This window comes from Mugil cephalus, chromosome 18 (assembly GCF_022458985.1).
Source record: "Mugil cephalus isolate CIBA_MC_2020 chromosome 18, CIBA_Mcephalus_1.1, whole genome shotgun sequence".
NCBI lineage: Eukaryota > Metazoa > Chordata > Actinopteri > Mugiliformes > Mugilidae > Mugil > Mugil cephalus.
Window position 1 is genome coordinate 1,620,059 of NC_061787.1, and position 25,620 is coordinate 1,645,678.

The 25,620-nt window shown below is 41.3% G+C and overlaps 1 protein-coding gene across 1 annotated transcript in view; it reads left to right on the top strand.

Moving 5' to 3' along the window:
* The window catches only part of LOC124995607 (NACHT, LRR and PYD domains-containing protein 12-like), a 1,019,357-nt gene that overhangs the window by 47,798 nt on the left and 945,939 nt on the right, over window positions 1-25,620 (top strand). The gene's annotated exons all lie outside the window — the stretch shown is intronic.

Consider the following 25,620-nt stretch of genomic DNA (forward strand, 5'->3'; position numbering starts at 1 on the left):
TTCAATCAATCAATCAATCCAAGATGTTCAGAGAAGAAGGGGACAATATCACAGAGAAACTGAATCATCTCTGAACTGCCAGCTTCACCTTTGTTTCTCACTGTGTCGATAACATTAGTAGCTTTGTCTCGTCTGCTCTGTGTCTGGTCTGCTGACTCGCTCATACAGTTTGTCAACGAGGCTCTTGAGGACAGGTTCTGATATCCCGTCCATGAAACTGCACCGTATGTTAAACAGAAGGGAGATTAAATAAACGTGATCTAGAAGATGCTCCAGAGTCACCTGGAATGACGGGACGTAGTTGTCGTCGAACTCCTCATCAAACTCTGATTCTGTTGGCTGAACCATGACTGAGTCATCTTGAGGACAAGGGGACGTGTGTGAATCTGATTTGGCTGCAGTTTACAATGCGAGGTTGTCTCTAAGTATCTCTCATCACCAACTAATTCATTCCTTTTGTGCAGCACATTGTGGAGCACGATATTCTTTGGTAGAAGCAACACACTGAGGCCGGATGTGACATCAGGACCGTGGGGGGGTCTGTAGAAGAGCAGAACCAAGGATCGGACCGGAGCTGTGACGTTGATGATGACGTGAGCTGGATAAACTCCACGCCCTCATCATTCACATGAGCCACTGACAGGAAGTGACATCCACCTGTGGAGCGGATCTCACAGTGTGGGAGGTGAAGCTGACGCACAGACTGCTGAAGACATTTGATGTCAAACAGGGGTCCTGCAGGCTTCTTGTGATGCTGGGCCAGGAGCTTCCTGTTCCAGGGTACGATCCTGGAAACCACTTCCCCCTCTCCCTTCATGTCAAAGAGCAGGCCGGTCTCTCTGCACCGGTACAGGCCTGGACAGGAGCTCTGACACCTGAACGTCTCTTCGTCTTCATTAACAGTGATATCAGGCGTAAACTCCTCAAAGCTGGGTTTTAACTCTGTGTCTGGTAAACTTGCTGTGAAGTGATCAGTCATAAGTGGCACTGATTCTCTTTGTAGCTCATGGTGAACTCCTTGTCCAGGTTGGGACTGCTCAGGGAAACCTCTACTTTTATCGTCCTTCAGTTCAGGAGGTAGAAGACCAGCAGAAGGGATGGTGGGTGTTGTGGGTTGGAGGAAGTCACGCAGGAAAGGGGGCAATGGTGAAGCAGGCCATTTAGGATCATCCATATATTCTTGTATTTGAGAAGAAATTGCATAAAGTAATAAAACGTTTATTGATACAGACACTCTGTCCTCTGATTATCAGATACAACTAATGCAGTACAACAACCTGCAATAAGTATCATCCTCATGAACTAAACACATGCTTTACTCAACAAATCTATGAGTGTGTGTGTAGTTTCTCTCCAGTTGATCCAGACAGGCTGCAGGGATGTTCAACATGAGGAGATGAACTAGACTCTAACAGGACTTCCAGTCTCTACAGTCAACATTTCATCACTTCATCACTGATTTCTTATTCCAGTCCACATGTGTCACCTTTAGTGTTGATATTTTCCTGGGCTGGATCAGATTGTGCAGGTACCCTGACATCTGTTGTTTCTCCTCTGCTTTAGTTTGGGATACTCTTCATGTTTGATGCTGACCACATTGGTCTGGTTCCTCTCAGGGCCAGAGTGAAACACTGTTCTCTAATGACGTCCTGAATTTACCTGCACAGTCTGATCCAGCCCAGAGATAAACTCACTACCTGGACATGGAGAGAGGAGGAGCTCACCTGAGCAGGTGATCAGGTTTCATGAGGAGAGGGAGTGAACTCTGAGGAGTGTGTCTCCTTAAAGACTTGTTGGTCCTGATTCTTGTCACTGGTCCATGTCTCAGACTGACTCCATTAGAGGAGGATGAGAAGGACCACATGTCATTCTAGACCAGGGCTGTTAAACTCATTTTAGTTGGGGGGCCACATACAGCCCAGTCTGATCCATATCCATATTTATTCCATTTGTTTTAGTGTAAAGAAGAACTTCTTTCATACCATACTCTATCCAGCTGTACAATAGCTCACCTTTCTCTGAGAGTTAACTCCATGTTAATGGACACTATTACACCTGACTATTATTTCTATGTAGATACTGTAGATTCTTCCATCTTTGTTTCCTGATAATTCTGTATTTTAATCTTTTTTTTATTTATTGTTCTATTTTATTTTACTTTTATCTTTCAAATGTTTATCTTTTGAACCATGTGAACTCATTCACATCCATTTTATTGAGACAACGTGATTTTAATGTGAAGAGAAAGAGACACACACCAGCACACACACATTACGTGATTTCCAGTAAACGTAGAGAGGAGGAGCAGAGGAGGAGCTGAGGAGGAGCTCACCTGGGCAGGTGGAGGAGGAGCAATGAAAGTGAAAGTGTTTTGTTCAGACTCCATTTTGATTCAGAGTTGAAGGAGGAAACTGAAGAGAGGTGAGTGTTAAAGTTCTTCTCCTTTAAGAGTTTGTTTGTTTGTGGGGTCGTTTTTATTTATTTATTTTTTTTTATTTCGGGGCCTTGTGTGTCGGGGGGAGACAGTTATTAAACTGTCGTTTGTGTTTCACTTCTTACACTTGGACAAACAACCATTCACTCTCACACCTACTTTCAGTTTAGAATCACCTTCTGTGTGTTTCCTTATTCTCTTTTATTTTGTATTTCCTGTGAAGTTTATTTAGAAAGGAACGTATCCGGGTATGATAACCGTTATACGTAACGCAAGACGAAACAATAATCTGTGTTTGCTTTAAATTAATTACTGTTTCTGTGTGTTCAGTGTGAATTGAGTTGGTTTAAAGTTAAAGATTCCTGATAAAATTCAAGTATTTATTTTAACTTGACAGAGAAATTTTTAATAAAAACTGAACTGAATTGATGTAAATCACTGAGTGTTTCGGGTTTATCTCTCAGACTGATTTGAAGCCAGAAATTGGAGGAAGAGGAGGACAGATCAGCTGTCTGTCCTATGAAGAGTGACTGGTCTAAAGAAATCCTCAGACTTCAGTGGAGAACCTGGACCCTCAGAACAAAGTAAGAGAACTAACTATTGTTCAGACTCATTTTAATCACTTCTGTCAGTTCCAGGAAAATTTCTGTCCCAGTGGTTGATTGAGTTAACTGAAATGTGTCTTTTATATCCAGCTGTTAACCAAGTTTATTCAGGTTACAGTTATAAACTGAATGGTCTCAGAGACTACAGACTCTCAGCTTAAATTTGAGAGTATTCACATCAAAACCGGAGGAAATTGTAGGATTTAAAAACATTTTAAACACACAATCGACTCGATCGACCATATAGACTTTTAGTGCAGATACCAACTCAGAACATTGGCTGACAGCTGATACATGCTGCTGATGTTTCTGAGCTGATATGTGGAGCTGATATATGGAGGACCAATTCTGACACAATAAAGAAAATAAATATGGGACAGAAATAATTCATTAAATAAAAATAAATTCCTAAATAAATGTCATAAAAACTATGTATTTATTTATACATTCATTTATTTATTGATGCACCACTTCAAATGCACAAAGAAATGTTATTCAGATGAGGGGCCTGAACCTTCTCCTATTGGTTGATTGATGAATGCACAGATCGACTGCACATGCCTTTTCCCAGCCAGCCAGGTAGTTTAATTTGAAATGGAGCAGCGGCGCTTAGCTGATGTGTCAGAAAGTAACACTGTCAGTCAGGACTATTCACCTTTTGCAGTGGACCCTGTCTGATAGCCTGTATCATTCAGAGTCGTACACCGGCACAACCATCGACCCTTAGATATTTGGAGGAACTGGTACATCGCTTGACCGTGTCTGTCTGCCACACGGTCGGAAGCCCAGTATCAGAGGGTCAAGGCTTGTGTCAGTGTACGACGCTAAGCTCCTCAGCCTCCTGGTTTGAAGTCGCCTGCGTTGGCTTCTATAGACATAATGAAGTAGACGCCGCATTCACTGCTACCACCTGTAGGAGCTGACCATAGACATATATGTGTTTATACGTATATATGTCTATGGAGCTGACGAGCCGTGTGGCCACCATCTTGGACCAGTCATCAGCTCCATTCACTCACCTGTTTAAAAGGAATTAATGTGACCAGAACATTAAGTCATTCACACCAATATAGGGCCTACAATATATATAATAATTGTTATCTGTAACAAACTGAATATATATATATATTAATATGCAATATATATTCTATCTACGGCCTATTTTCTTATTTTATCTTATCTAACCTATCTTATCTATTCCTTAGTGAAAGTCTTTGAGCATTGAACCATTGAAAAAGGACAGTTTGAACAGCATATTTCTTTTCCTGCCACTCTGTGATGTCAGAGAGGTGAGTTTGGTGATGTCGTGAAGCCTTATTTTAAGGGACATGGACACAACCAATGACAACAAGTCTGAATGATGGTTATCAATGGTAACAGTGTCTCTAAATGTCCTGAGCAGGAAAACGGCCTGGGTGCCTTCAGGCTGAATGTTGTAGAGGACCAGGGGACATGTCCACTGCAGACAGGGACACAGTGTCGTCCTGTACCACCACGTTGTCTGACTGACACCCAACCATCAGACGGTGGAAGATGGACTGGAACTGGTGTTCAGATGGATTATTGTTCCATTCCCTTTGTAGGAAAGCACATTAATGAAAAGAGCATGAACCCTACCTGAGGCTCTGATTGAATTCAAAAGAAGCTCCAAGTGATCCTGGCTGCACCTGTATCAAATAGCATAGCATACTTACTCTGAACCAACAAAAAACATGATGTCGTTTTACCTGAAAGCAGGTTGAGTGGGTATGTGACAGGAGAAATATTTTACTAGTTAGAGATGGATCCAGAGTGCCACTCTGTATAATATACTCTAGCCAATTCAGTTCATTTCAGTTTTATTTGCATAGTGTCAACAACAATACACATTGTTTCAAGACACTTTACAAAAACTGTCCTGAAACCTCCAGAGCAGCCTGAAGGAAAAACTCCCTTTCAGTGTTAGACCAGACACACTAGGCTTATTTCATGATGTCAGTTGGAATCTACATCTATGTTACAAATACATAAAATTTCATAGATTTAACTTTCATAGCATAACTTTTAGAACTAGCACTACACATGAGCTAGCCCTAATTAGCTAACCACGACTGAACACATTATTACAGGACAGTAACTAGTGAATCAACAACTTCAGTGCTTCAGTAAGCTGAGTTTAGACCAGTCCAAGATAGCAGCGACGTTTCTTCCACTAGAGCAGTCAATGCTGTGTGTACTCTTATGTAGAAATGCCGAAATCGAACATGAGTCATAAGCTCCTCCTTAAACAATTCCCTGCTGGATTGTGAACATAAAAGGCATTGCAGTCGACTGTGATTAATCACAATGGAGACAGCAGCCATGTGACAGCCATCTGATAGCATTTGCTTGTATCTCAAAAATAAATAAATAGATTTGTTTTATGGCCCAATAGGTCGATCTCACAATATCAGCTGCTAACAAGAAGAGACCAGGCCGTTGAGGTGTAGCGCTGCATCTTAGATAAAAAAATAAATAAAGTAAATAAAACTGCACTGACTGATTTTTACCTCAAGATGATCATTTCGAGTTTATTTTGAGTTCCGGCAGAGTTCAGTACCACTTACTAATGAAGCTGTTCAATGATCAAAACTTCAGTGGAGAACCTCGACCCAGACACAGAAGAAGAAACTCTCAGACATGTTAACACCTCGACACCAGGTATTTCCCCCAGTGGTAGATTGAGAACTGACATGTATTTTCAGCTGTAACAAAGTTATTCAGTACAGTTATAAACTGAAGGTTTCAAGCTACACTTAAGAAATTGAGAGTATACACAAGATGAGGAATGTGGAATTAAAACCACTTAAACACAATTCAATCAGGACGGAATGAGATAAATCAATCAACAGAATAGTTTTCAGTTGGTTTAGGACCAGTCCAAGATAGAAGCGACGTTCTACCCTAAGCAGTCAAACTGTTGACTCTTAAGTCAGAATGCGCGAGACTCTCTTTATAAGTCAATTAGCTCTGCCTATTCAAAACAAATACCGTGGCTGAGTTGTGAACAGCAAGGCATTTGCAGTCGAGCTGTGCATTCTCCAATCAACCAATGGGAGACAGTTCAGCCAGTGTGGACAGCCCCATCTGAATAGCATTTTGCTTGTATGCGTCAATAAATAAATAAATAGTATTTGCCTTTATGGTCCTCCATACTTACGGTCGATCTCTACAATTATCAGCTGCTAACTAAAGAAGAGCACCAGGCCGTTGCAGGTCGTCGCGCTGCCATCTTAGATAAAAAAATAAATAAATAAATAAAACTGCGACTGAACTGATTTTTACCTCAGAGATGATCAGTTTTAGAGAATAAAACATATTTGTTTCTGCAGAGGTCAGTACCACAGACAGAGAGCAGAGTCTACAGTATCCAGCTGTCTGTCTATGAAGAGTGACTGGTCCATGTATCAACCTCCAGACTTCAGTGGAGAACCTCGACCCTCAGACACAAAGTAAGAGAACTACTACTAACTTGTTGACGACTCATTTTAATCACCTCTGTCAGTTCCAGGATATTTTCTGTCCCCAGTGGTTGATTGAGTTTAACTGAAATGTATTTTTTTTTCAGCTGTTAATCAAAGTTTATTCAGGTTACAGTTATAAACTGAAGGTGGTCTCAGAGACTACAGACTCTCAGCTTAAATTTGAGAGTATTCACATCCAGACTGGAGGAAATTTGTAGGAATTAAAACCATTTTAATACACAATCAACTATTTTCAGGGACAGAAGTGACTGGATAAATTCACATCATCACAGAATAGGTTTCCTCCTTTGTTCTGCTGAGCCTTGTCTTTACTGCAGCTGTCTTCACTTGTTGTTTCTTCTTTTAGTTTTATTTTTTAAGTGAAATATGTTTAAATCAGGTTGAGTTTCACTTGGTCTCTGCAGAATATTCCACTTCTTTACTTCACAAACTCCTGGACTTCTGGACTGTGAAGCACCTTGCAATCATCTTTCTTTATTTGACTGAATATCTCTCTACTTCAGAATTCTTCCAGTGCGTCTTTCACATCATCAATAAACACAAGTGACTCTGGGCCATTGGAACTTATTCCTGCTCATGATCTCACTGTGTTCTACAGATGATGTTGTATTCTTCAGATCAGGAGTAGCTCCAAGTCTTCTCCAGACTTTTATCTCCGCTTCTGAGAACCTCCATTTCAGAATGTCCACTCATCAATATTCAGATATATTTGTCCTAATGGTGAAGTGTGTAAAGATTTCCAGCTCGGTACTAGTGGATGGATTGAACTGCAGTTTTCTCATCCTCCCATAGTCAGTGTGTAGCAACCAGCCAGTATAGTTAGAATGTGATCTTTATCTGATCAGTCCTCCCTATCAGTCCAGTTCACTGTCAGTAACACTTCTTAGACTCTTCTAAACTCAGTTCAGACTGAACTAACTCAAGCTACAACAGTGAAGGACAGAATCAGCTCTCTTTGATGGAAGGTTTTTACTGTGAAGTCTCTGCAGGAAGTGTTGAGTTTGTATTAACAGCAAACAGCAGGTAGATCACTCAGTGATTAATAAGACAGACAGATATGAAAAGCAGTTCATTGGTGTTGATGAAAACAGGAGAGTTTAAAACAAAGGAAGTCAGTTCAAACTTTTCCTGTTCTCTGTGAGCGTCTGAGCTTCTGGACAGTGATGTTGAATGTTGACAATCTGGAAATGATTTTAATGATGAAGAAATGTGTTGACAGAAAGAGGAAGAGGAGTCATGTTTCTGTGGAGGAGCAGCCGTCCTGCTGTGCTTTGTGTCAGGACGTCCTGAAGGATCCAGTCTCTACCAGCTGTGGACACTGGTTCTGCAGACAGTGCATCATCTCGTACTGGGACCAGTCTTCTTCATCAGGACACTCCTCCTGTCCCCAGTGTGGAAAAAGATCCAGATCAAGTAAGACTCTACATCTACACCACTCTTCTTATACTTTAGTTCAATCTGTTTTTTCTTTCCCTGCACTTCACATACCAGCCTCATTTTACTCATAACTGATCTCTGTTCATTTCTGTTGATATAAATTAATCTATACTTGTTGTGATTAAACTCTAAGAGGCTTTTATTGTGAAACAACTAAAGGAAATGTTGGTAGTGCAGTGAAAAGCAAGAGATGAACATAAGTCCATAATTTTATTAGTGGATCAGTCTTAAATATTACAGAGAGGAAGGAACAACCACAGTGATCTGTTAGGTGAAGAGCTGCAGACAAACTGCTGTCAATCAAACGCTGACACGCCCCCTCAGAGGCCGATAGAATAAAGAGCATTTCTAGTGTTTCCTCTAAAAATTAGTTATTACGAAAAGAAAAAACTCTTTAGAAAACATTTAAAGTCAGTTTTCTGTTCTTTGTGACTTCAAACAGGGATGACTGTTTCTTTCTGTCTCTCATTTGTTCTTCTTTCCAGATGATGTTGGTCTGCAGGAGGTTTTAGATGAACATAAGATCAGTCTGAGGAGGAGATGTGAACGTGTGACTGAGGGAACTGATGTAACAGGAAGAGGAACCCTCCTCAACAGGATCTACACTGAGCTCTACATCACAGAGGGACAGAGTGAAGAGGTTAATACCCAACATGAGGTGAAGCAGCTTGAGACAGCTTCCAAGATGAAGGCCCTCCATGACACTCCAATCAGGTGCCACGACATCTTTAAAGCCTTACCTGACCAACAGAGACACATCAGACTGGTTCTGACCTACGGCGTCGCTGGCGTTGGAAAAACCTTCTCAGTGCAGAAGTTCACTCTGGACTGGGCAGAGGGTTTGGAAAACCAAGATGTCAGTGTGGTGATTGTGCTTTCGTTCAGGGAGCTGAACTTGGGTCAAAGATGAGCAGTACAGTCTTCTCAGGCTGCTCCATGTTTTCCATCCAACATTACAGAAGGTCACAGCAGAGCAGCTGGCTGTCTGGAAACTTTTGTTCATCTTTGACGGCCTGGATGAAAACAGACTTTCACTGGACTTCAACAACAGTGAGGTTGTGTCTGATGTCACACAGAAGGCATCAGTCAAAGTGCTGCTGACAAACCTCATCGAGGGGAACCTGCTTCCCTCGGCTCTGGTCTGGATCACTTCCAGACCTGCAGCAGCCAATCAGATCCCTCCTACATGTGTTGACAGGGTAACAGAAGTACGAGGCTTCACTGACGCCCAGAAGGAGGAGTACTTCAGGAGGAGGTTCAGTGATGAAGAGCTGTCCAGCAGAATCATCTCCCACATCAAGACCTCCAGGAGCCTCCACATCCTGTGTGCAGTCCCAGTCTTCTGTTGGATCACTGCTACAGTTCTGGAGCACATGTTGACTACAGAGCAGAGAGGAGAGCTGCCCAAGACCCTGACTGACATGTACTCACACTTTGTGATGGTTCAGACAAAGAGGAAGAAGAACAAATACCATGAGGGACATGAGATGAGTCCACAGGAGCTGATGGAGGCTGACAGGGAAGTTCTTCTGAAGCTGGGGAGGCTGGCGTTTGAACATCTGGAGGAAGGAAACATCATGTTCTACCAAGAAGACCTGGAGCGCTGTGGTCTGGATGTGACAGAGGCCTCAGTGTACTCAGGAGTTTGTACAGAGATCTTCAAAAGAGAGAGTGTGATCTTCCAGAAATCAATCTACTGCTTTGTTCATCTGAGCATTCAGGAGTTTCTGGCAGCAGTCTACATGTTCCACTGTTACACCAACAAGAAGACAGAGGTTCTGAAGAACTTCCTGGGGAAAGACCACCGGGTCTCCACTAAGTCTCTGGATGGCTTCCTATGTGGAGCCATGAAGAAATCCCTGCTCAGTAAAAATGGTCACCTGGACCTGTTTGTTCGCTTCCTTCATGGCCTCTCTCTGGAGTCCAACCACAGACTCTTAGGAGGTCTGCTGGGTCAGACAGAGAACAGTCTAGAGATCATCCAGAGAGCCATCAATAAGCTGAAGAATATGAGGAATGATAACATGTCTCCTGACAGAAGCATCAACATCTTCCACTGTCTGATGGAGATGAACGACCTCTCAGTTCATCAGAAGATCCAAGAGTTCCTGAAGTCAGAGAAGAGATCAGAAAAGAAACTCTCTGTGATCCAGTGCTCAGCTCTGGCCTACATGCTGCAGATGTCAGAGGAGGTTCTGGATGAGTTGGACCTGAAGAAGTACAACACAACAGAGGAAGGTCGACGGAGACTGATCTCAGCTGTGAGGAACTGCAGAAAGGCTCAGTGAGTCCTGATCATTAACAGAATCATTCAGATGTTCAATTCAGTTCGATTCAAATCAGTTTACATCAACAGCTTAAAGCACATACAAAACAGAACAGGCCACACAATTGTATATTCAGATTAAAAAAGCACAAGACAGTATTTTAAGAACATAACAGTACTTTAAAAAGTGCAAGTATTCAAGTGCATTTAGCTTTCTTTGTTTAGACCTAAGCATCTGAACTGAGGAGCTGGACAGCTCTGGGGACAAACCTAGTCCTCCTCCTCTGCATCCTGAGGGAAGCCACTCAAACTCAGGACACAGAATGTTGGAAGAATCCTGTAAAATCTTTGTCTGTTGATCACAGAGGACAGTGAGGGGGATGAACAGGCTGCCCGATGATATTAGAGCAGACCTTCACCATGTTCAACAGGCGGTTTCTATACTACACTGTAATGGAATGAAGCCAACATGTAAAGGAGAAGGTTATCACATTTTCAATGAAAGCATAATAGAATGCTGTGGAGCTAGTGGAGGAAAAGGAAGTTAAAAGTGGACAGAGCTGTGTAGCATGGAGGCTGGTAGGATCAGATTTATGATGTGCTGCCATCTCCCCAGAACCTAAACCAGTGGTTAGGGGAGGATGCTGCCTGCCCAATATGTTCTTGTGTATGTACACTTAGCCACAGTCTGACAGGTTGCAGGGTTAGTCTCTCCCAAGGGAGATATACCTGGCGTCACAACCAGGTTCTGAAATGCTTAGCAGCTGCTGATGGGGAAAAACGGATTGAAGCAAATTCCTCATCTGCTAGAAAGGAGAATAGGCACACTGTGTTTGTTCGAGAGGGAGAAAGGTCTGACCGTTAAGAATCAGGCATAGCGAGGGGCAGCTAAGGGTGGGCGGAGCCTGGGAGCTGAGGTCCCACTTAGGGATGTCACGATTACAGTTTTCCTTAGTACCATTATTGTCAGAGAGTTTATCCTGATATTACGATAATCGCGATGATCATGCGTTGATTGATTTCACATATCTATTCATATGTAAAATCACATGAACACTCCTTAAAGGTCTTAAAGTTTCCTTCATTTATATATTTTGATGCTAAAATATAATTATATTACTTATTATATGATACAATATTTGTATTTGCACACACATACACATGAGCAAACACAAAACAACTCGATGAAACATCAGATAATTTAAGTGTAGCGTTACCAACATCATGTGATATTGTCAACAGACCAGCGTGTAGCGAGAACGTCAGCGCTCAAAAGAGGAGATAATAAACAGAAACGGACATGTGGTGTTAAACTTCTGTGCCACAGTAACCTCGTTCTTTATTGATAAACCGAGCGCCGTCCAGCGGATCGAGACACTTGAGGAAGTTTACAAAGTGACCGGTGGTAACCGGTAGATTGAGAACCCCAAAGAGTAGATACTGAATAAGATAGTTATCTGTTGTTTACCTTAGTAGTCGCGAGTACCCGAGACATTTGAAGGAGCGGCGGCTAGGATTTAGGATTGGTGACCCGCCGCTGGAAACACTGCGTGGGTGTTGCGTAACTCTGTTTTCGTTCCGTTTGAGTTGCCCTTAACTATGGTCCCGGAATACTATTTTCTGACGGTATTCATGAAACGTTACGATCAATTAATTGTAGCACTTAATACTGCGGTTAATTGTGAAATCGAGTAATCGTGACATCCCTAGTCCCACTTAATTGGTCACCTGACTGTCCCAGCGCAAATAGTGAACACTCGTCAGAGACCAGACCTGCTGTTGTGGCCGGAAATAGAGAAGGTAGTGTACTTTGTGGAGCTTACTGTTCCGTGGGAAGACAGAGTGGAGGAGGGTAATGAGCGCAAGAAAGCTAGGTATGCAGAGATGGCATCAGAAGCTGAGCAGCAAGGCTGGAGCGCCCGTGTGCAGCCAGGGGAGGTTCAGAGCAGTGAATATTGGTAGAAGATGTAACACACACTCTCACAGTTCACATTACACAAAAAGGATTCATAGACACTTCCAGCTACTCTCTGCACCACCAGTCAACCACACGAGCAGTGACCTGGAAGACAGCATCATCAGATGATCACCTCACTCTGTTTCATACTCATTCAGTCTGGATCTAGATAGAAATTATCTGATTTTATAACAGATTTATATGTTTTCTAATTACAGATTAACTGGATGTGGACTCTCAGAGACTCACTGTGAAGTTGTGGCCTCAGCTCTGAAGTCCAACCCTTCCTATCTGACAGAGCTGGACATGAGTGATAATATCCTGGAGGATTCAGGAGTGAAGCATCTGTCTGCTGGACTGGAGAGTCCAAACTGTAGACTGGAGACTCTGAGGTCAGTTCACTGACTGGAGCTGTTGGAGGTTTTCTTTATTTATTCACTTCAGATCATTGACTGATGTGTCGAATGTTCTTTAGTTGATAAATGTTTCCATGAGCACAAATCTGAAGACAATATTCTCAAATGTTCTGTTTTTCTGAACGGCTGAAGAACATTGACTAACAACGAGTCTTCTTATTTATTACAATCATACATCACCAGAACGTTTCACAATGAAACCCCCCAAACTATAAAAGTCCTGGTAAATGTGCTGCTTTGGTGCAACAGTTCATCTCAATCTCCACTGATGATAAAAACTAAACACACAGTCACAGACTGTAACTGATGTTGTTGAGTCTGACTGATAGAAGGCTGCTGCTCTGGGTCACCATGAAACACATCATACATTTCACTGGAGCTCACTTTTATTCTTTATTCAGATTGAAGAGCTGCAGTTTGTCAGAGATCATCTGTGATTCTCTGATCTCAGCTCTGAAATCCAACCCCTCCCATCTGAAACATCTGGACCTGAGTAACAACAACCTGAAGGATTCAGGAGTGAAGCAGCTGTGTGGTTTTCTGGAGAGTCCAGACTGTAGACTGGAGACTCTGAGGTCAGTTCACTGTCTGTTACTGTTGTAGATCTGATATGTTTAATCACCAACTGAATCTAATTCATCTTCATCCACAACTTTCCTCCATAAATCTGTAAATGTCCTTTAGTTCAAGACCAGTGTTTGTAGCAGAAACTGTAGAAAATGTTAAAGTCAATGAAGCTTAAAGGCTGTTAGGACACAGTAATGTTGAGCTGAACATTTAAAACCTGAACACATCTGATTGAATTATTCATGATTTAATCTACATCTTTTATTCTTTATACAGTTTGGAGAACTGCTGGTTGACAGAGATCAGTTGTGATTCTCTGGTCTCAGCTCTGAAGTCCAACCCCTCCCATCTGAAACATCTGGAGCTGAGTGGAAACAACCTGAAGGATTCAGGAGTGAAGCAGCTGTGTGGTTTTCTGGAGAGTCCAGACTGTAGACTGGAGACTCTGAAGTCAGTTCACTGTCTGTTACTGTTGTAGATCTGATATGTTTAATCACCAACTGAATCTAATTCATCTTCATCCACAACTTTATTGTTCCTCAAACTGAAGACAAACTCATTTCAACAACTGTATAAATCAAATGAAACCAACTTTATTCACACACACACACACACACACACACACACACACACACACACACACACACACACACACACACACACAGTGTCATCAGCTCCTAAAGAGGAAAAACACTAGAGCTGGAATAAAAGATCAATAACAACAATAATAACATATAGAAACTAAATAAATACAATTAAATAAGTAAATACAAATATAAATAAATAAATATTCGCTGGATAGATCCATAAATAAATGAAATAAGTAGAGTGTTAGTGCAGCATATAGGACACAGTAATGTTGAGCTTAACATTTAAAACCTGAACACATCTAAATCAAATCAAACTTTATTTATATTGTACTTTTCGTACCAAACACAGCAGCCCAAAGTGCTTCACACAGACAAAAATATAAATCATCAAGAAACCACCACCACATATGTACACATACAGAGTCTCTGTGGTCCTGAGGTTCTCCAGCTGTTCCACAGTCGAGGGCCAATAACTAAATTCTGCCTCCCCGTGTGTCTCAGATCTAACTTGTGGTTGGTTAAAAGGCCGGTGCTGGAGGACCTCAGAGTTCATGAGGGTTGATACAGTAAAAGTAAGTCAGACAGATAAGAAGGCCCAAGACCATTAAGACATTTAAAAACTACTAAAAGAACCTTAAAGTCGATCCTGAAACACACAGGGAGCCAATGCAGCGATATTAAAACTGGTGTAATGCGCTCCCACCCTCTGGTCCTCGTCAGCACACGAGAGGCTGAATTTTGTAATAATTATAAGTTGGAAATTGTCGTTTTGGAAAGATCAGAGAGCAGAGCATTACAATAATTCAGACGACAGGAGATAAAAGCATCAGCAGCACCTCAGTGTTAGCCTGAGAGAGACTGAATCATTCATGATTTTATCTTCATCTTTTATTCTTTATTCAGATTGAAGAGCTGCTGGTTGACAGAGATCAGCTGTGATTCTCTGGTCTCAGCTCTGAAGTCCAACCCCTCCCATCTGAAACATCTGGACCTGAGAGGAAACTTCCTGAAGGATTCAGATGTGAAGCATCTTCTTGGTCTTGTGAAGAGTCCAGACTATAAACTGGAGACTCTGAGGTCAGACTCCATGTTTTCTTTGTGTGCTGAGATAAATATGATGGTAAAGTTGTGGTGACATCAGGCTGATATTCTACTGATCCACACTGAGGATCTTCATGGTAAAGTCTGGTTTCTTCTTCTGTGGTTTAGTCTATTGACTGTGGCAGAGCCATGTTGAGCTCCACATTTCAAAGCTTCATAGAAGAAGAAAAATCCTCCACTGGATGATTGACTCTGAAACTCTGACACTCTTCATTTCCACCTTAAAATCTGTCAGACATTTAGAACAGAACTAAAATCATTTCCACCACATCAGACTGGAACTAATAAATGTTCAGTATTTACCTGTGGAGTCTAGTGATGATTATAGTGACATATTCAAAGTAAACAGCATCAATGCTCCAGAAAATGAGACTTTGTTTGAATTCATCCTGATGTGTTTGTTTTCTTTGAAACTTGAGAATCTTCAGTGGAATCAGAAATAAATTTCTCTGCACAACATGAGTTTATAGAGATGGAGCCTCTGGTGGAGCTGTCAGAGCTCAGAGCTGAAGTCACTACATCTTTACGTTGTTGTTAATATTAATGAAAACTCTCCTTCACTTCTTCTATTTGACTGTTTGAAGCTGCTTCCTGTTGGTTTCAGTTGTTTGGAGTTTCTATTTTATGAACTTGTTCATTCTGAACCTTCAGCTTGTAACATTTCACCTTTCCAGGACGAAGTTACTTAGGCACAAGGTGGATCTTTTCAGGATAGCTGATACCCTTTAAGTGTAATGAATATTATACAGGAAGACTGAGCCACACTTTAAACCTAAACCAATAAGAAAACACACCAAAAGTCTGTCATGGATATATGGGGTCCCGCATTTAATTAACAGAAATAATGTCTCATTTTTTATATCACGTAAATTCAGAATAATTCATCATTTAGCGAAATAACTTAAATTTGATCCATTACACCCACTTCTAAATGTCTTTTAAATTATATTAAGTTCCTTTAACTCTGTGGCTGCTGGTGTCGTTTGATCCAATCACCGCAGGTGTCCCGAGTAACAATAAGCGTCAGGTTCGTTCCAAAAAAACTAGAGAAAAAACAAAAATATGCGATAGAGACTTCCGGTTATGGCGGCTTGCTGAGTGGACGCATGTAAGACTGCTCTGCTACTGAACCCTTCAAATCCTTTCTAAAGGTTCAATTTTATGCGTTAGTCAACCCAACGACAACACCGGAGTTTAAGAAAATTTCAACGAGACAAAAGAAGACAAACCGCGGCCGGACACAACAGATCAGCTTCAGTAACTTTGCAACTCCGACTGCCAAAGCCAAGCTCACCGCTAACAACGTGGCCATGGAAGCTGGCGCCTGCACGAACCCCGCTGCTAGCATTAGCCTCGCTGTTAGCATTAGCCCCGCTGCTAGCATTAGCCCCGCTGTTAGCATCAGCTCCGCTGCTAGCATTAGCCCCGTTGCTAGCATTAGCCCCGTTGCTAGCATTAGCCCCACTGTTAGCATCAGCTCCTCTGCTAGCATTAGCCCCGCTGCTAGCATTAGCCCCGCTGCTAGCATTAGCCCTGCTGCTAGCATTAGCCCCGCTTCTAGCATTAGCCCCGCTGCTAGCATCAGCCCGGAGAAACCACCGGAGGGAGACATTACTACTGTCAGGGAAGAGTCCGGTGCCTCTTTGACAACCATACTGGCAGCTATTAACACTGTGAAGACTGAAATCTCATCCAAATTTGATGGCATCATGTCCATGTTTGAAAATGTAAGGAGAGACATTACAGACTGCTGGGAAAGAATTACACAGGCAGAGACGAGAATCTCAACAACACAAGACGATACAACTGCGCTCCAAAAGAAGGTGAAACGTGTAGAGGACAAAAATAAAGAGCTAGAGGAGGAAGTACTGGACCTGGAAGCTGGTTCACGTCGCTCCAATCTACGGCTTGTCAATCTACCTGAGGGTGCGGAAGGTGAAGACACCTGTGGATTCCTGGAGGACTGGATACCGGAGGCACTGGAGCTCGCGCCGCTCCGGGGAAAAATTACGGTGGAAAGGGCACACAGACCTGGACCAAGAAGACAACATAAAACTGACTCCACACCGAGGACCCTCATAATGAAGTTTCTAACTACAAAGACAAGGAAGCGGTGATGAGAGCGGCTCGGGCTAAAAACCAAGTCCTCTACAACAATCAGCCGGTGAGATTCTACCAAGACATGGCAGCAGATTTGCACAAGAAGCTAAAAGAGTTTGAGGGGGCAAGGCGACAACTCCGTTCACTGGGGCTCCGGTACGGCATGATCCCTCCTGCCCGGCTTATCGTTACCTACAAGGAGCGCTCACACATCTTCAACAGCTCAGACGAAGCTGAACGCTTCATGAAGAAGATCCAGTGGGATAATAATCCAGACTGAGATATCGATGATCAGACGACACCGTAAGAAATGTTCTCTAAAACTGTTGCTGGAACATTATTCTGATATCACAGGAGTGGAGGGTAGAGTGAAAGTTACTTACGTTGTTACACTAACTTCGGTCTATTGATAAAGAACAATCCTCAGATTTAATATGCGCTGTTTAATTAAGCACATGTGGATGGATTTTTCTGTTTGCTGGGTTGATTTAACAGGAATCTCTGTAACACAGTAGCAGAGCAGCTCCGTTTATTCTGTTTGTTGTAGGTTTGTTTTTTTACGTCAGCATAGCTATACTGATCCTCACATAGTGTGCGGACCAGCTCTTTGCTTTCTGGAGGTCCCACATAGGAAGGGGGGAGGGCACCTGACGGGAAACATTCAGGTGGATTAATAATGGTTGAGGGAAATAATTTAGTTCTGTGTTTGGTCTGAAATTACTGAAAGTGTTGGGAAAATTCAAAACAGTTTATCCATATGTCTGTTGATCTTAAGGTAAGAATTACATCCTGGAACTGCAGAGGGTTACAAAAAACAATAGTTATGAACAGGATTAAAACATTACAGTCTAATATATTCCTTCAAGAAACTCACCCAAGACATGGAGATGAACTCAAAGTGAGGAGGAGGTGGAAGGGTAAAATTCTGTCAGCTCCCTTTACCTCTCAGACAAGTGGTGTCATGACTGATCCATGACTCTGTTCCACTACAGATTCATAACGTTATCAAAGATAAGGCAGGGCGATACCTGATTATTCAGGGGAGAATTCTTAGGGAACAATTCATTCTAATAAATATCTACGCTCCAAACACAGACCAACCCACATTTTTCCACAACTTATTTCTTACTATTGCCTCTTTATCTGGTGCTTGTATTATAGCAGGTGATTTTAATTGCACCTTAGATCCACGGAAAGACAAAAGTATAGGAGTGGACCAGTCTCATCCGAGAAGCAGGGGTGTAATTCATCACTTCATGAAAGAAATCAGTCTAATTGATGTTTGGAGGGAAGATAATCCCAATGGGGAAAAATACACACCAGTCACACCCTCGCATAGACTTCTTCTTAGTTTCAACAATACTAAAATGTAAAATAAAGGAGGTTTCCTATGGCGCCATACTCCTGTCAGATCATGCTCCAAACTCTAGTTTATTATGATCCCAAATTGAGTAGTGATATTCTCAAATGGAGATTTAAAACTAAATGGATGGCAGATACTGGCTTTGTCACTTTCTTAGATAAACAGATTAAATACTATTTTGAAACAAACACAATAGAAATCAGGAAGCATCAGGTGGAAGCGTTTAAGGCCTTTATTATGGGACAAATAATTAACATTACTAGTTTTAAAGCCAAGGAAACCTACAAAAAAACAAAATCATTAGACACAGATATAAAGAAATAAGAAGACGAATACTACCAGTCTGGTTCTCAAGATGTTCACCAAACATTACTTCTGTTAAGAACGCAATATAATGAAATATCTACAACAAGAGCTTTATCAAGCTTACTACCACTTAAACAGACATTCTACGATCAAGAAGAAAAGCCTGGCAGAGTGCTGGCATGGTGCATCAAACAACTCCAGAATGAAAGACTTATTACCTCACTACTAAACCATAATAATGAAAATATTGTTGAGCCGCTTGAAATAAACGAAAACTTCAAATAAATTTTATGAAAAGCTTTGTAGCTCAGAAATAGGTCTCAATGCATCTGAAATGAATCATTTCCTGGTCACCATCCACATCCCCAAGATATCAGAGGTAATTAAGGGAGAACTAGAGAAAGATATAACCTTAGTGGAACTATCTGTGGCTACTGACAGAATCAAAGGAGGAAAAACCCCCGGGCCAGATGGGATACCCATTGAAGTTTATAAAATCTTCAAACATAGACTGATGCCAGCATTATTAAAAATGTTTAAGGAATCTTTCCATGATGGAATCCATCCAACATCTTCAAGGGGAGCACTAATTACTTTGTTGCTAAAACCGGGCAAACCGAATAACAAATGTGAGAACTTTAGGCCGATTAGTCTAATAAATGTAGATTTAAAAACGCCAGCTAAGTCTGCCCCTCCCAATATACCTGTACTCAGCAAACACAAAAACCCTTAAAAAGGATACAAAAACCCTATTGTGAAAAATATGATTGAAGTTTGGCATCAAATTAGGAAATATTTGAAAGAAACACCCTCTGTCTGTCTTCAGCCCAATGTGGGGAAATAACTCCCTCCCTCCAGGTAAATCAGATGGGGATTCAAATCTTGGGCTACGAAGGGGCTGGAAAAATAGGAGACCTTTACAACTCTCAGAAGGTGATGATGACATTTGCAGAAATGGTTGATAAATTTAACATACCCCACAACCATTTTTTTTAAATACCTACAGTTAAGAAACTTGATGACAACACAGCAAAATCAAACATTAAACATCCCTGAAATGTCTGCTATAGAAACATTAATGAACATGAATCGTTTAGGGACGGGTTTAATATCCAAAATTTACAAATGCCTCGTAGACGGAAGTACAGGAACTTGTGCAGGACGGCTGGGGGCGTGGAGAGAGGATCTACAGGAGGTAATCCCAATAGAAAAGTGGGAGGAGGCATGCTCTAAAGCACAATGGAGAACCACTAACACTCGCCTGAAATTACTACAATACAACTGGTTGATGCGAACGTATATCACTCCAGAAAACCTTAACAGATTTAACAGCGCCGTACCTGATATTTGTATTAAATGTGAGAAGGAAAAGGGTCCATTTTTCCACTGTATTTGGCAATGTACAGAAATACAAAACTTCTGGCAAGAAATAAAAGAATGTATTGAAAACATTTTACAGATTCAAATACCCTATTCAAATTACCCTTCATATGATGTCTGTATCCAAATAATTTGAAGATTAAAAAACATCAACGAATGTTTGTAGACCTAAGTGTGTTAATGGTGAAAAGAGTAATAGCCCTCTCATGGAAAAAAAATCTGAAGTCCAAGTGTAAGCAGGTGGTTATCTGAGCTATCTACAACTCTCCCCTTAGAGAAAATTACATTTACCATAAAACATCAGCTACATCATTTCCAGCAGATCTGGGACCCCTTCATCGGCTACGTATCCAGAGCAGATTTGTCACATATGATGGAAGAGCCTGGGGACATGTAAGGCACTTTGCAGTACCTAAGATTGCAGAAGTGTTTGTTTTATGTTCTTCTTTTTCCTGTACAATCAACTAGAATGGTCTAACTCATAGACCTGATTCCCAACCTAGTTTTGGAGTAAGCTGATAGGGTGGGGGGGTGGTTAGGCATGTTTGTTCAAGACATTTAGTTGTATTGTAATGTATTGTTTTTCTTTGTTGTGCTTTGGAAAACAATAAAAGACTGTTGGTTAAAAAAATGTGCGATTGATCGCTAACTGGTAAACCAGCACAAAAAGTTACAAAAGGCTTAGATCTCACCCGGATCTAGACGGAGCGATAAACCCCTCAGGGAAAGGCTCTCCCGTCTGCTCCTCTCTCTGCACGCCAAGCGTCGGTCGGGTTGGGGGGTAGAGACCCGCTGGAACCATCCACAGTATTATCCCAGTAGTCCGCTCACCAGTGTCTTTCTTGAAGGCTGTCTGTATTTACTTTTCCCGGCTAACTCGGTAAGCTGCTTCTTTCAGGTCCTCTGTTACAGGTCCGCACTTCATCTATAGTTCTTTTCCTGGTCTCCCGCTTCTCCACAAATACAAAGACCACCCATACCATACCCCTCCATATACAGGGAAAATGTCATCCTCATATGTTAAGAGAACCTGCTGTTTTACCATATCTTTCATTTTACTGCCTTACGAGCTACTTTCCATTCATTTTTTCCCTGTGACGCCGTCACAAGCTCTGAACACATGATGAGACTCAGTGATTCTAAGCAGGAACTGTTTTAACTCACATCTTTTATTCTTTATTCAGACTGGATGTTTCAGAGATCAGCTGTGATTCTCTGGTCTCAGCTCTGAAGTCCAACCCCTGCGATGTGAAACATCTGGACCTGAGTAACAACAACCTGAAGTATTCAGATGTGAAGCATCTTCTTGATCTTGTGAAGAGTCCAGACTATGAACTGGAGACTCTGAGGTCAGACTCTATGTTTTCTTTGTGTGCTGAGATGAATATGATGGTAAAGTTGTGGTGACATCAGGCTGATATTCTACTGATCCACACTGAAGATCTTCATGGTAAAGTCTGTTTTCTTCTTTTGTGGTTTAGTCCTTTGAATGTGGCAGAGCCATGTTGAGCTCCACATTTCAAAGCTTCATAGAAGAAGAAAAATCCTCCACTGGATGATTGACTCTGAAACTCTGACACTCTTCATTTCCACCTTAGACTTTTTCAAATTAAAAGGAGACCAACAACAAACGATGATTTTGTATAATATCCAAATCAGTTTTATCTTCAAATGGCTTTGTTCATCTGAAACACAATTTAAATAGTTCACTTTGAAAGAACAAAACATCTTTAACATGTGAACTTTAAACTTGTTCATTCTGAACCTTCTTCAGCTCTGAACACGATTTAAAGGAGGAACTTTCTGAACTCACATCTTTTATTCTTTATTCAGATTGAAGAGATGCAGTTTGTCAGAGATCAGCTGTTATTATGTGGCCTCAGCTCTGAAGTCCAACCCCTCCCATCTGAAACATCTGGACCTGAGTGACAACAACAACCTGAAGGATTCAGCAGTGAAGCAGCTGTGTGGTTTTCTGGAGAGTCCAGACTGTAGACTGGAGACTCTGGAGTGAGTTCACTGTCTGTTACTGTTGTAGATCTGATATGTTTAATCACCAACTGAATCTAATTCTGACACTCTTCATTTCCACCTTAGAGGTTTTCAAATTAAAAGCAGGTCAACAATTAACAGTCATGTTTTATTACAGCTGAATCAGTTATTTAATGATTTATTTGATTTTGTATCTCATCTTGTTTTTTGTTTTTTTGTTTTTTTTTTCAAATTAAAGAAACAACTTATCTTCAATATTTCTTTCTAACTTTAAACTTGTTCATTCTGAACCTTCTTCAGCTCTGAACACACGATTTAAAGGAGGAACTTTACAAACTCACATCTTTTATTCTTTATTCAGGTTGAACAGCTGCAGGTTGTCAGAGATCAGCTGTGATTCTCTGGTCTCAGCTCTGAAGTCCAACCCCTCCCATCTGAAACATCTGGAGCTGACTAACAACAACCTGAAGGATTCAGGAGTGAAGCAGCTGTGTGGTTTTCTGGAGAGTCCAGACTGTAGACTGGAGACTCTGGAGTAAGTTCACTGTCTGTTACTGTTGTAGATCTGATATGTTTAATCACCAACTGAATCTAATTCATCTTCATCCACAACTTTATTGTTCCTCAAACTGAAGATAAACTCATTTCAATAACTGTATAAATCAAATGAAACCAACTTTATTTATATAGCGCCTTTCATACAAATGAATTACAACCCAAGGTTCTTCACACGTAGAACAAACAAATATAAAACAAGCCTGAAGAACCCTCCCCCTTCCCATACACACACACACACACACACACACACACACACACACACACACACACACACACACACAAAGGAGCTCAGGGATCGAAAGAGCACAGATAAAATGAGTAACATGGCTGAGCACAGATGGACCAGTGAGGAAACACCATCACAGAGGACCGTCCAACACAACGTTCAACCCTCTGCAGCCCTGAGGTCCTCCAGCAGGCTGGTCCATAGACGTGGGCCATGAAACTGAAAAGATGCCTCTCCATACTTCTTTGTCTTGACTCTAGGAACCACTAAAAGGCCGCTACCAGAGGAGCTCAGGGCTGCAAGGCTGATAAATATGAGGGACCAAGACCATTCAGACATTTAGAAACCAATAAAAGAACCTTAAAATGGATCCTGAAACACACCAGGAGCCAATGCAGCATCTTAAAACTGGTGTAATATGCTCTCTCTCTTTCTGGTCTTCGTCAGCACACGTGCTGCTGAGTTTTCAAGTAGTTGTAAAGGATTTATCGTTTTTTGGGGAGACCAGAAAGTAGAGCATTACAATAGTCAATACGACTGGAGATAAAAGCATCAGCGTCTCTGTGTTTGATCCAGAGAGAAACGGGTGGACTCTGGCTGTGTTCTTGAGCTCCTAAAATCCACTTTTTACTATGTTTTTAATGTGAGGGATAAAACCAAGCTCAGAGTCAATAATAACACCCAGGTTTTTACCTCTTCTCAGGGAAACATAGACATTGTCTGTAATTTAGATAAAACTTTGTCTCTCTGAGCCTCAGGACCGATAACTAAAACCTGACTTCTGTCCTGGTTGAGCTGTAGGAACTTCTCTGCCATCCACGTCTTAATATCTAAAATACATTTAAAAGGACATCAATCAGTCCTGGGTCATCAGGAGACACGGACATATACAGCTGTGTATCATCTCCTGATGACTCCACCAAGTAGCAGCATGTACAAATTAAAAAGAGTTGGACCTCAGATTGAGCCTTGGGGGACACCACCATCCAGTTTGGATTTCTCACAAGAGGAGTGTTCATCTATAGACTCATAACATTGTCTGCCAGTGAGGAAGGATTTAAACCAGTTCCATGAGAGACTCATCATGTTGTGCAGTCTGCTTAAAAGAATATTGTCATCTACTGTGTCAAATGCTGCAGTCAAATCCAATAGAACCAGGACAGAGAGTTTCTCCTTGTCCATGTTCATTTAAAACCTTCATCAGGAAAGTCTCAGTTCTGTGATTTGTCCAAAAACCCAAAGTGAAAAGTTTCATACAAACTGTGAGTTTTCATAAAATCATTCAACTGCTTAAAAACCACTTTCTGTAAAATGTGACTTAAAAATGTCAGATTAGACACTGGCCTGTAATTATTGAGCATCACAGTGTCTAAATGATTCCTCTTCAGAAGAGGCCTGACCAAGGCTGTCTTAAAAGCACTTGGGAAAACTCCTGTCTGAAGAGAAGAAGTTCAAATATTCAAAACATCCTCAGCTAAAACGGATTTAAAAATGGTGCAGGAATAGTATCTAAAAGGCAGGTTGCTGCTTTTAACTGAGAGATAACTTTCTCCAGCACCTAGCATCAACCAGGACAAAACTATCCAGTGTTTCCTCACATAAAAACATAGATTCAGCTGCAATAAAAGCAGATTGAGATTGACTAAAAGCTGACCTAATACTTTTGTATAATGTATAATGTTGATGCTTCATTCCTGCTCAACACACACAGATGAGATCATGTGTTCAGATGCAGGTGTTTGAGGTGTGTTTAGTGTCTGAGCTTCCTGCTGTTTCATCATCATTCACTCACATTTCATTTGGAGTCAAACCTGCTGTGATCCATGTATCAGTCCATTCTCTCTGAAACCACAGCTGCTGGAAGGAGCTCACACACCTCACACTGTCACATATTACTGTCTGTAGAAGACATGATGGAGATCCACAATAACACAAGGACAAAGTCACTCAGACATGGAGAGGAGATTTAATCTACATATTTTATTCTTTATTCAGGTTGAACAGCTGCAGTTTGTCAGAGATCAGCTGTGATTCTCTGGTCTCAGCTCTGAAGTCCAACCCCTCCCATCTGAAACATCTGGACCTGAGTGACAACAAGCTGAAGGATTCAGGAGTGAAGCAGCTGTGTGGTTTTCTGGAGAGTCCAGACTGTAGACTGGAGACTCTGAGGTCAGTTCACTGTCTGTTACTGTTGTAGATCTGATATGTTTAATCACCAACTGAATCTAATTCATCTTCATCCACAACTTTATTGTTCCTCAAACTGAAGACAAACTCATTTCAATAACTGTATAAATCAAATCAAACCAACTTTATGTACACACACACACACACACACACACACACACACACACACACACACACACACACACACACACACACACAGTGTCATCAGCTCCTAAAGAGGAGAAACACTAGAGCTGGAATAAAAGATTAAAAACAACAATAATAATATATAAAAAGTAAATAAATACAATTAAATAAGTAAATACAAATATAAATAAATAAATATTTGCTGGATAGATCCATAAATAAATGAAATAAGTAGAGTGTTAGTGCAGCATATGTAAATCAAGCTAAAATAGACATTTAAGACTAAATGCTAAGATTAAAAGCTTCGTCTTGAGTCTCTTTTTAAAAATATCAACCCTCTGCAGCCCTGAGGTCCTCCAGCAGGCTGGTCCATAGACGTGGGCCATGAAACTGAAAAGATGCCTCTCCAAACACACAAAATATGAACGATGGGCGCCTGACAGGATTCACACTGTCAGAAAAATCATTTCTAGTTTCATGTTCATGAAGATAATTGGAGAAGCAAG